We start from the raw sequence: 13,252 nt of genomic DNA, 5'->3' as shown, positions 1-13,252 counted from the left end.
AATCTCTGGTCAGAGCTCACAAATCAGCAGTGATTTTCAAAGAGGAAGCCCTTAAAGTCCATGCACAGAGCCAGAATGATGAATTTGAAAATATTCATATGGATCCATGACAATTCCTGAGTGGTGGTAGTGAGAAGGAGGGTTGGGTCTCCATGTTGCCACCAAATATTTCCCCAAAGGGATCACAGTTGAAAAACTAGAGGGTCTTTATTTGGGCCATAACTAGCGATAGAAGTCCTAGATTCTGTCCTCAGCAGTGTCATTAAATATGGTTTTGGCTAAAACAAAGCCTCTGTTCCACCAAGAGCTTGAAAGAGCACTTGCCAATATGAGTAGAAAGCAATGGGCTAGATGGACCAATTTACTGACTGCAACATAAGGCAATTTCATATATCTGTTTGAGGGTCCACCCCATGAGGAATATCTCTAGCAAATGTCAGAGATTTCTAAGGAATGTTGATAAGATAAGGGACTCTAGAAGTGGTAGGTGTGTGATTCTCCAGGCTTTGCCTTTGTAAGACACCCTGGGAGTCTTTTCAGCTGAAGGGTCAGTTAAAAATGATATAAAGAAATACATAGGAGTGAAATAGCATTTAAAAGATCAAATATTCCATGATGTCTTTCTTTTTCCTACTGAGTAAAAGACCCCTGTTTTCTTCAGCATCCTCAAAATTGCATTAACTTTTCTACATCCTAAGCCAAGAACCCACTCTTCTAAGGGTGCAGCTCTATGACTGAACATTGCAATGACAAAAGTAATTCAAAAGGACAATTAACGATTAAATCATTACACAAGATCCTCCAATGCTGCCGGCAGGGGTTCTCCAGTGAAGATTATTTCTGAACTGGAGATGAGGCCAGCATGAGTAACAACACCACCAATCATGAGGTCTCCTGGCTGGTGATATGTGTGAAATGAGGTGTGTGGATTATGGTCCTTGCATTTCATCATGTGAGCCTTGCATACCAGGTGAGGCAACAGTACCAGCAAGACCACCAAAACTATCATTCTCAGTGCAAATGGAAATATTACTTCTAGACATAGAACTTTCTATTGTTCTGCAGCACTATAACTACGCTATACATGATTAAAACTGCTGTATCTGAAAGTTAGTGTCTCCTGAAACACCTGAACCCTGGCATATCCAAGATCAGAACAGCATACCCTCACCTGTTCCTAGCCCTTCTCCCTAGGAATAAATAGTACTGGGTACATATATAAACCTCCTCCACAGTCTTCACTATAGGATTTGCTAGTGGTCAGTAAAGTTCCACAGGGGTTAGAAGAGCAGAAGAATTAATTAGTCTTTTGATTACAAAAAGGCTCAGGAAGGTAATTGCTAAGTTAAAGTTGGAGATTCTCTGTTATTAGTTTTGCTTTTGGCTAATGAAATTTCACTGAGGTTTAGATGAGTATCAGAATTAATTACCGTCCTATCAAACTGGAAGTCAATTATTCAGTCAAAGATGGGGATTCCCTGTGGAATTTGTGAAGAAAACGTGTTTATTACACGTTCTGAACAGAAGTTTACTCTTTCACACTGCTCCCTTCCAGAGTGAGAGCTTCTAGCACCACCAATCTTTGGACTTCTACAGTAAAGTACCAGGAAGATTTTCCGGGTACTGTCCACACTGTCACAGGAAATTGACACTACATGCCGCAACTTCTTGTCCACACCAGTAAGCAGAGATTTACCCTAAGATCTTCCTTCCCTTGGCTGCTTCCTCCCACCATGTTATTTGTACTAAAATGGGTTTTATTGCGGTAGTTGTTTTCTTCTCCAGAATTGTGCACTTGCACAATTTGAAATGTCCTGAAAATTCTGAAAGTCCAGAGGTTCAGTGCTGAACGTTTACTCTCATTTAAGTGCATTTAACTGTAATTAGGGTCAAGATCATTGTGTTTGGGGGGGGGGCAGAGGATTAAACCTTCCCCCCCACATCAGTTTTTTCTCCCTCTGACATTCCATTCTCCTCACAGATGGGGGGGAGAGTGGGGTTAAATCAGAACAAAATTATCCATTCTATACGTTTCCATTTTTTAGCTTTCGGGGCGGGGGGCAGTGAATTTCCAGGGAAAAATGGTTGTGGGGGAAAGTTTTAACTCTCTTTAGCTGGAATGCCATGGGGCTGCACAGAGGCTAATGGATCCAGATACTATGCAGAAGGTTCTAGAGGTTTTTCCAGGTGATACAGCTGGCATCCTGTCAAAACCCTGGTCAATTTTTGGAATGCAGAAATGACCCAGGCAGTTGACATGATTGCTCCCGAGTGTCCTCTCCATAGTAGAGCTCATATGGATCCATGATATACCCTAGAGCTAAGGGCAAAGAAACAAAATAGGAAATGGCTTGAGTTCAAATGGAGGAAAACTCCCAGTGGATGTAACTGAACATTGGTGAGTGACTATACTGAGGTATATTTAGGGCAGTGAAGGCAGCAAAACCCCCAATATCTCTCTGCCTCATTTGAATCTTCTATGTGCTGCCCAGTAGAGCTTTTCAGGATTGGCTGGGGCTTCATTTTTGCTGACTATGATAATCCAGTGGATCCATCAGAGGCCCACTATGATATGTTTGCAAGGCAATTCCTGAATAAAATCACTTGTTTCTGGTGGGACTCCAGTGTTACAGCAGGTGAATCAGGTCAGGTATCCAGAGCACAGCGTTGTCCAGTTTTGTTGGATGTATTTCAGTTGTTCTGCTAGAGGATGTTAAGAAGCAACTTGGACAAGTTCAAGCAACCATTTCCACATTGGCTAGCTGACTCATGCCTCCTTATGAGAGGCTGTGGTCCCAGGCCACCTGAAAGAGGTGGTGATTAGGGATGTCGGAGGAATCTGTCCAAGGGGTCAGGCCTTCCGAGCTACTGGTGGCTCCCCCCACAACCCCGGACTCCAGCTTGCTTGTCCACAAGCAGGCCCAGTTCGACTGCACCTCTCTGGGTGGTTCACAGAAATTAAGGACCTTTAAATTCCCCTCCGTGGGACAAACACAAGCCTCAAAAGTGTGAGTACTTTTTTTTACCAAGAGAGCGGTACCAGGAAAAGGTTTAGACCCATTTTATCTATTGCAGTTGACCCAGTCCAACACCTCTCCCATTGTGGCTGCTATTACTTCTTAAATAATTTGTGGGTGATCCTAAGCACACCTGTCCTGTGCCACATCTAGCCAGGAAAGCATTTTTGTGCACATTTCTCCTAATATATGCATTTTGCCCAACATACACTTGTTTTCCTTATGTAATGCATTTTTAATATTATTTCCTCTAATATACACATTTTACATGCATCTTTTTGATTGAAGAACTCAATTACAAAATGCACTGAAGTGCACATTTCAAAAGGTAAATTAGTTTCGGTTCGTATATTGCCTATTGTAGGTATGTTCACACTAAAATGCAAATGGAATGAATTTCTCCCCCTTTCCTTGTGAGTGTGTGTCAGGGGGGGAGAGAACCATTCTATTGTGAATAGTTTTATGAATTAGATATTAAGAGTGTACTTCTATGGGCTGTGTGCTATTGATGACTGTAAGCCCCCAAACTTGGCGTATTTCCACCTGGCCTGTGAGGGAGGGGTCTTAACTGAGCAGCTACAAAGGTTGCTGTTCATGAAGGTGCCCAGAGATCACCTTGTTTAGGTTTTGTGGCTTTAGATCAGAAGTGTCATTTTTGTCCTTTTTAGTTTTTTTTTCATGTTTCTCTTTTTCTTAGATCTTGGTATAAATTATTAGTGGATTGTTTAACCTTGGTCATCATTTTACCATGGAAAAGCAGCAAGAATTGATGATGTTGGATAAATAGATATATGTACATTAATCAGAAAAGCAATAAAGGACTTATGTACTTGATTGGAATTTAACCAGAAGGCCATATGATATCAACATAGAACCAAATGTCTTTCTCATAGACATTTCTTCACAACAATGTCTTCTGCTATCACTTTAATTTAAAATTGTGCTTGGTTTTCTGCCAGAGCCCATGATCTTGAGGCATGAATAATAGGACAGTAGAGAATGGAAACATCTTGAGCATCTCTACACCAGCCTAAAATCCCGCATTTAAAACAGGGCTTTCTACCTTCAATTTAAGTGCAGGATCATGATGGACTCCCTTTACACATGCCTCCCTCCCTTCCCCCCCTTTCCTCCCTTATCGGAGTCCTCCATATATTTCATTATACAGTTGCTAGATGGCACTGTGGTCTAGCTCTTCTTATTGAGGGTTTTTCTCTTTTCAGGAGGGAACTCAGGTGGAACTCAAGCATTGTACTTCGTTAGTTTATTATCTCTGATCTTTTAAAAGATGGAATAAAGACCATTTAGTGCAGGAAATGCCCTGGAGGTTGATGGCATCATCTAAAGGACCTGCAAACTTCCATGAGTAATCAATCTCAATAGCAGAACAAAAGCTCTTTATGAAGAAGCCCTTTATGTAGAAAAATCTTTCACAGTGAAATGTGGTTTGTAGCAAAGCATAGGAGTGGAGGAATATGCCCTGACCATTTCTGCAAATTTTCTCCTTTTCCTGTCTCCACACAGTACAGCTGCCTGATTGAAGGAGCAGGAAAGAACAATGGAGCTGGCCAGCCTTTTCCCTACCCATTTTTGGATCAGATCCTGGCTTTGTGGCCATGAAAGCCAGAACTGCAGTGATGTTTTTTTTTTTGCTAGCACACAAGAAACAGCCACTGAGAAGATGATGCCAAAAGTGGTTTGTCAGAGGAGGCACATCTCCTTCTGGGGTTGGCCAATGAATAGGAACACACAAAGGAAACAGAACAGGAGGGAGATAAGGAGACCATAGGTGAGGTCCCAGTTGTTAGCAATGACTATAGGAGTGTTATGGTGTTTCATAAATATTCCTAGCACCATAGCTATGATCAAAGAAAAGGAAAGAACAAAGAAGACTAAACTGAGACCCAGAGGTTCTTTATAAGACAAGAAGGTAATGACCTTGGGAATACAGAGATCCTGGTCCTTTCTTGGATACTTTTTGTCTGCACATTTATAACACTTGTTTGTATCTGAAATTAAAAAGATGAGGTCTTGATCTAATAAAGATGCCATAAATCTTAATAATATCCTGTAATTCTCCCATCATATCAATAAAATATCTCATTCTACTGGTACGATGAAATCTGCAAGGGGTGATTTTAGGGATGTTGGAGAATTCCGCCGCGGACCCCAATGAGGCTGGATTCCAAGAATCTATTCCAAGAATCACTCCATTCTATTTTCTTTCCATCCTGCAAATCTGAATTTATGAAATTCCATAAGCTGAATGGTGTCTAAAATTATACTTTTTCCAAACCCTAAAAATACCTTAGATTTCTTCTGTGGAGAAGCACATATTACCCCTGCATGTTTACCTAAAATGACAAACTATTTTTCAAAAGATGTGGTACAAATGGAGGGATGTTCCTACAAAGTAAAGCCCATGGAGGGACCCGAAAAGTCAATACCTGCCAAACTGCTGGTTGGCACTCATAAAAATTTAAATTTCTTTAATTTATTTAGAAATAAATTTACAAATAGACTTATTTCTATTTGTACCTCAAAATCAGCCTGGACCATCTTCCATCCCACCACTCCTAAACCATGAAGCTTCAGATCACTCACTGAGATATTTTTCACTATACACCATAGAACCTACTGCCTCCTGATTTCTTGTTATAATGGCAGAATGTGATTCAGCCAACTCACTCTCTTGGTCTGAAATCTTCCCTTCTGGACATGGGATACAATTATAACAACAGAATGGCTCTCCTTCTTGCACTTGCTTGCTAGTCCCAGGGAGGCAACTCTCCGTACATACAGAAAGAGGCTGTACCTAATTCATAAATGAAAGGGGAGAACAATAATAATTAATTTGGAATCCTAATCCTTACGTTTCTGGCATCTTTCCATATTTTACTAAAATGACTATGACTTTTTCAGTTATGTGTGAATGGGCTCAAGTAAGTCCTGCCAAACGTATCTCTCATTGACCCCAATGAGTCTGCCAAGTATGATTCAGCTGAGTATCACTTGTAATATTCTCAGTATTATATTCTGAAGAAACAGGCTTGTCTATTCGAATGGTTACTTACAGTGTTTTGTTTTGTTTTAACAGCATTTTAATATGGACCATGGGTAATATTTCTTTCTTAATCATAATTGAAATCTTTTCAGGATATATATGGACCAAAGTGCCAAAAATGACTGATTGAAAGCTGGCCTCACATTTGTTTTGTGTTTTATTTACTTATTATGTGAATTATATACCACTCTACATTTATTTAACAACCTTTGTTTACATACTGCCCTGGGCAGATGACAATTAGGACTGTGCACTGACCCCCCCCCCGCTTTGCTTTGGATGCTGATTTTGACCTTCTGAAGCAGCCCCACTTTGCCTCAGAACAATTCAGACCTATCCACTTTGCTTCGGATTCAGATCTAAAGCGAGATTCGGATATCCAAATTATTCAGATTTGATGTTTTCCCATTGACTTGCATTGGAAAACAGAAACAGCCATAACCTTTTCACTTTTCAAGACAAATACATGAAATTTGGGGAGCTGGCAGCTCCCATGCAGAGAATTCGACCTGCAAAATATTAGACAGTTTGGCCCAGTAGTTTTTTGTGCTAGGTGCAGGTAAAAATTGTTTTTTCCAACAAAAACTTCCAAAGCAAAGAGCTATAACTTTTCCCTATTTCCACATAAGTGCATGAAATAAGGGGACCTGCCAGCCCCCATGGAGGTGATTTAACCTGCCATATTTCAGAGAGTTTGTCCAAGTAGCTTTTGTGCTAGAAACAGGTAAAATGTGCTGTTCTTAGAAACTCAAACCAAAGGTCGTAAAGAGATAATCAGACAAGTTAGGTGTTCAAGTGGTGATAGGAGGAAGTCACTTATCCCTAAAGGCTGCTGTAGTTTTCTCTGAAGTGCAAATAACCCCTCTTCCCTTTCCTATTCAGCTTCACAGTGGGTGACCTCAGGCTCTCTTTTGTAGGGGTGGACGAAAGTCACTTACCTTTTCTCGCAGCTTTTTCGCGGTGGGGGGGAGCGCTTCGCTGCTCCCCCCGCGAAGTTCAGGCCGGGGGGGGAGGCTTCCCGCCTCGCCCGGCCGAAATTCAGGCCGGGGGGGGAGGCTTCCCGCCTCGCCTGGCTGAAATTCAGGCCGGGGAGGAGGCTTCCCGCCTCGCCCGGCCGCGAACACGAAAGTAAAAAAAAACAACGTCCCCTGATAGGCTACGTGACGATTCACGTAGCCTATCATGGCTAGATCTGGAGAGTCAGCCGTGATAGGCTATGTGAATCGTCACGTAGCCTATCACGGGTAACTTTAAAAAAAAAAAAAAAAGTGCGTACGCGAATGGCGGCCCCCATAGGGAGCCGCCATTCGCGTTCCTTATTTAGTTGCTGTAGTCTACGTAAATGTTTACGTAGACTACGGCGAAAATAAGGGCAACGCTATTTGCGTTGCCCTTATTTTCGCCGTAGTCTACGTAAACATTGACATAGACTACAGCGACCAAATAAGGAAGGGGAATGGCGGCTCCCTATGGGGGCCGCCATTCGCGTACGCGCTTTTTTTTTTTAAAGTCACCCGTGATAGGCTACGTGATGATTCACGTAGCCTATCATGGCTGACTTTGCAAATCTTGCCGTGATAGGCTACGTGAATCGTCACGTAGCCTATCAGGGGACGTGTTTTTTTTTTTCTTTCATTGCAATGGCGGGGGCGGCAGCCGGTCGAAAGACTGGCTGCCTCTCCCGCCCCGCTCGAACACCGGACGAACCACCAGCCGGACCCGCCGCCGGGAGGGACATTCAGGGAAGGTAAGTCCCGTCCCGGGGGGGTGTGCGGGGTGCGGGGGGGGTGCGGAGGATTTCTCCCCGAAACTTGTTCGGGGGCCGAACACGTTGGCGCTCGGCCCCCCGAAGTTTCGGGGAGAAATTCTCCGCCATCCCTACTCTTTTGCTGAATGAAATACACATTACCTGGGAAAACATGCTGCAGGAAGGCTGTGCTATGTTTTCCACTCAAACTCTCTAAGCCAAGAGCTACAACTTTTCACTGGTTGCACAGAAGTACATGAAATCTCGGCAATGGGCAGCACCCATGCCAAGACCCTGAAGATGCCTCATATTGGGCTTGCTTTACCACAAAGTGTGGCATTATTTAAATAATTTATGTTATGTGTGTATAGTACAGTCCTAGGGATGTCAGAGAATTCCGCCACGGATCTTGGGGCGGCTGAATGCCAGCACATTCAGCCCCCCAAAATCGGTGGCAGAATGGTCTGCCCCCCCGGCCCCCCTGGGATGGGACTTACCTTGGGCAGATCTTCCTGGCGGCGGCGGCTGCGCCAGTTCGGCGGCGGCTGCTGCAGCAGCCGGTCTTCCGACCGGCTTCCACCGCTGCCATTTCCAGTTAAAAACACACAAAAAAAATGTGATAGGCTACATAAAGATTTACGTAGCCTATCATGGCTAGATTTTTAAAAAACACCGTGATAGGCTACGTAAATCTTTACGTAGCCTATCACGGCTGATTTAAAAGAAAAAAAACGCGTCTACGCTATTTGCGTTCCCCTTATTTTCGCTGTCTTAGTCTACGTAAATGTTTATGTAGACTAAGACGTGCCAAAATAAGGAATGCAAATGGCGGCGCCCATGGGCGCTGCCATTTGCGTAGGTGCATTTTTTTTCTTTTAAATCAGCCGTGATAGGCTACATAAACTTTTACGTAGCCTATCACAGCTGACTGCAGGGACTCAAACGGCGGCGCCTATGGCCGCCGCCATTTGTGTCCCTGCTAGCCAGCGGCCGGATGTCCGGCCGCTGGCAGATCTGGCCAGCGGCTCCGCAGAATCCCTGCGGAGCGGAGCCGGCTGGCCAGGATTTGGGGGGGAGAGATGGAGAGCCTCCGCCCCGGCCAGAATTTCGGGGGGAGGGATGGAGCGCCTGCCCCCCAGCACGAATGTCACCCTTCGAAAAGGTAAGTGACTTTCGTACATCCCTACTTTGTCCACTGTATTTTGAAATGTGGATGTGTGCTTTGCTTGACCACAACACAAGCACACACACAGAGACACACATGAGCAAAAGAAAAGCAAATACAGAGGTACGTACAAGCAAATAAAGGCTATTTATTTATTTATTTGGGAAAAGATATAGAGTTCAAAAATGGGAAGGGAAGGAATTGAGGAATTGAGAAGGGCATGGGGTGAGAGCCAAGAACAAAGAAAGTACATCATCATCATCATCATCATCTAAGGATCTAGCTGGAAACCTATGAAAAAAGTCTTGAACTGAGAATGGCGGGGAGGGGAGGGAAAAGGCAAGGAAACTACTTTTTAAATTTTATCATGTGTGTGTTTTAAATAAAGAAACTTAGACAGACAGACAGACAGACAGACAGACAGAACTAATTAGAATAGCTGAATCATTCAGAAGGGCAGTGGGCAGGGGGAAGAAGAAGGCAAGGAAAGGAGGAAACTAAACTACTAAAGTACAGATTTGTTCGTTTTTTAAAAAAATAATCTAGAAAAGAAAGAATGGGAATAGCTGAATTGAAAAGGGCTGGATAGGAAAGAATAAGAAGAACAAAGCTGCAGTACAACACACACACCACACAGACCTAGCCAACTAACTAACCAATTCTCTCTAACAGCTCTTTCTGGTAACCACCACATAACAGCTCTCTCTCTCTCTCTCTCTCTCTCTCTCTGTGAAACAAATGCAGGCTTTCTCCAATATATACAGTATTCCCCCACCCCCTTCTCCAACACTGTCACTGATCGGAGACTTCTAGGTTAAGTTCAGCCCTCATTGATTTGGCAACTAGAGATGTCATTCGCCAAAGCTGACTCCCTCCGCCTCCTTTCCCCTGCCCTCTGCCCTCTTCTTCCTCCTCTCCCCCTCCCCAATCTTTCACAAGTTGATACATTTAGAGACAGGCTGTCCGAGCTTCAGAAGGAATCAGAATAGCTCTGAATCTCCGAGGCTGACCAAGGTGCTTCAGCAGTGACTTGAGGCACTTTGGAGTGCCTCGGTGCTTTTCTGATCCACTTCAGAACTCACTGAGGCACCCCTGACATTTTGAAAGGTCAATTAGTTTTGGTTTTGTAGACTTGCCTGTTTTTAGGTATGTTCACACTAAAATGCAAACTGAATTAATTTCTCCCCCTTTCTCTCTCTCTCTCTCTCTCTGTGTGTGTGTGTGTGTGTGAGAGAGAGAGAGAGAGAGAGAGAGAAAACCAATATATTTGCAGAGGTTCATTTTGTTGTTGTTTATTCATTCAGTCACTTCCGACTCTTCGTGACTTCATGGAACAGCCCACACCAGAGCTTCCTGTCGGCCTTCGCCACCCCCAGCTCCCCCAAGGTCGAGTCCGTCACCTCCAGAATATCATCCATCCATCTTGCCCTTGGTCGGCCCCTCTTCCTTTTGCCTTCCACGTTTCCTAGCATCAGCATCTTCTCCAGGGTATCCTGTCTTCTCATGATGTGGCCAAAGTACTTCAGTTTTGCTTTTAATATCATTCCCTGAAGTGAGCAGTCTGGCTTTATTTCCTGGAGTATGGACTGGTTTGATCTGCTTGCAGTCCAAGGCACTCAGAATTTTTTCCAGCACCACAGTTCAAAAGCATCTATCTTCCTTCGCTCAGCCTTCCTTAAGGTCCAGCTCTCGCAGCCATAGATTACTATGGGGAATACCATTGCTTGAACTATGTGGACATTTGTTGTCAGTGTGCTGTCTCTGCTCTTAACTATTTTGTCAAGATTTGTCATTGCTCTCCTCCCAAGAAGTAAACGTCTTCTGATTTCCTGGCTGCAGTCAGTGTCTGCAGTAATCTTTGCGCCTAGAAATACAAAGTCTGTCACTGCCTCTAAGTTTTCTCCCTCTGTTTGCCAGTTATCAATCAAGCTGGTTGCCATAATCGAGGGACGTATGAAAGTCACTTACCTTTCTGCAGATTTTGTTTATGGTGGGGGGGAGGCGTTCCCTCCCTCCCCCCAGAATCCTTGATGGGCCGGGAGGCAATCCGTTCCCCCCCCGGAATCCTCGAACGGCCGGCTGTGCTCCGCAGCAGCTCCACAGAGCAGCTGGCCAGGCCCAGGCCAGAGCCGTCTGGAGCCGGATTTCCAGCTGCGGAGGGCTCTGGGTAAAAAAACAATAACCCGCGTACACAAATGGTGGCAGCTACGGCCGCCGCCATTTGCGTTCCTTATTTTTGGCCGTCTTAGTCTACGTAAATATTTACGTAGACTATGACGGCGAAAATAAAAGGGAACACAAATAGCGCCCACTATGCTATTTGTGTTCCCCTTTATTTTCGCCATAATAGTCTGCGTAAATATTTACGTAGACTAAGACGGCCAAAAATAAGGAACGCAAATGGCGGAGGCCATAGCCGCCGCCATTTGCGTACGCATTTTTTTTTTAACCCAGCCGTGATAGGCTATGTAAATCTTTACCTAGCCTATCACGTCTCTGTTAAAAAAACGCACAAAAACCCCCTCCAGACTGCGGCGGTGGTGGCAGCCGGTCGGAAGACCAGCCGCCGCCACCCGGAACAACCGCCCCAGGAAAGTTTTGTCCCAGGGGAGATCCGCGGGGGGGGGGGGCGGGGGTGGCAGGCCATTCCACCACTGATTTTGGGGGGCTGAATGTACTGGCATTTGGCCTCACCGAGATCCGTGGCGGAATTCTCTGACATCGGCATAATCTTGGTTTTTTTGAGTTTTAACTGCAACCCAGCTTTGAAGAGGTTCATACATAGATGATAATGGCGTAATTCTATGGGTTGTGCTATTGAAGGCCCCAAACCTGGCTTACACCTGGTCTGTGATGAAGGTGTCCTGACTGACCAGCTACAAAGCCTGCTGTTGATAAAGGTGCCTAGAGATCATCACAATGGGGTCTAGTTTAGATTTTGTGGCTTTAGTTGTGGTGAAGGGGCTTGCGTAACTCAATGAAGCCATAAGCTATGCCGTGCAGGGCCACCCAAGACGGACAGGTCATGGCAGAGAGTTCTGACAAAATGTGGTCCACTGGAGAAGGAAATGGCAACCCACTCCAGTATTCTTGCCAAGAAAACCCCATGGAACGTATCACAAGGCTAAAAGAGATGACGCCGGAAGATGAGCCCCTCAGGTCGGAAGGTGTCCAATATGCTACTGGGGAAGAGCAGAGGGTATTTCCAAGTAGCGCCAGAAAGAGTGAAGCGGCTGGGCCAAAGCCGAAAGGACACTCAGCTGTGGATGTGTCTGGTGGTGAAAAGAAAATCCGATGCTGTAAAGAACAATATTGTTTAGGAACCTGGAATGTCAGATCAATGAATCAAGGTAAGCTGGAGGTGGTCAAACATGAGATGGCAAGATTGAACATCGACATCTTGGGAATCAGCGAACTAAAATGGACAGGCATGGGCGAATTTAATTCAGGTGACTATCATATCTACTATTGTGGGCAAGAATCCCTTAGAAGAAATGGAGTAGCACTCATAGTCAACAAAAGGGTGGGAAAAGCAGTACTGGGGTACAATCTTAAAAATGATAGAATGATCTCAGTACGAATCCAAGGCAAACCATTCAACATCACAGTAATTCAAGTCTATGCCCCAACCACTGAGGCCGAAGAAGCTGAGGTTGATCGGTTCTATGAAGACCTACAACACCTTCTAGAACTAACACCAAAAAAAGATGTCCTCTTCATCATAGGGGATTGGAATGCTAAAGTAGGAAGTCAAGAAATCACCGGGATAACAGGCAGGCATGGCCTTGGTGTACAAAATGAAGCAGGACAAAGGCTAATAGAGTTTTGCCAAGAGAACATGCTGATCCTAGCAAACACTCTTTTCCAACAGCACAAGAGGCGACTCTACACATGGACATCACCAGATGGTCAATATCGAAATCAGATTGATTATGTCCTTTGCAGCCAAACATGGAGAAGCTCCATACAGTCAGTAAAAACAAGACCTGGAGCTGACTGTGGCTCAGATCATGAGCTGCTTCTTGCAAAATTTCGGCTTAAATTGAAGAACGTCGGGAAAACCACTAAACTGTTCAGGTATGACCTAAATCATATCCCTGATGAATATACAGTGGAGGTGAGGAATAGATTTCAGGGATTAGACCTGATAGACAGAGTGCCTGAGGAACTATGGACGGAGGTCCGTAACATTGTTCAGGAGGCAGCAACGAAATCCATCCCCAAGAAAAAGAAATGCAAGAAAGCAAAGTGGCTGTCTG

Source organism: Heloderma suspectum, chromosome 6, assembly GCF_057233095.1.
Source record: "Heloderma suspectum isolate Gila_16-S chromosome 6, 16-S_ref, whole genome shotgun sequence".
Classification (NCBI taxonomy): domain Eukaryota; kingdom Metazoa; phylum Chordata; class Lepidosauria; order Squamata; family Helodermatidae; genus Heloderma; species Heloderma suspectum.
This window is presented reverse-complemented; position numbering follows the sequence as displayed.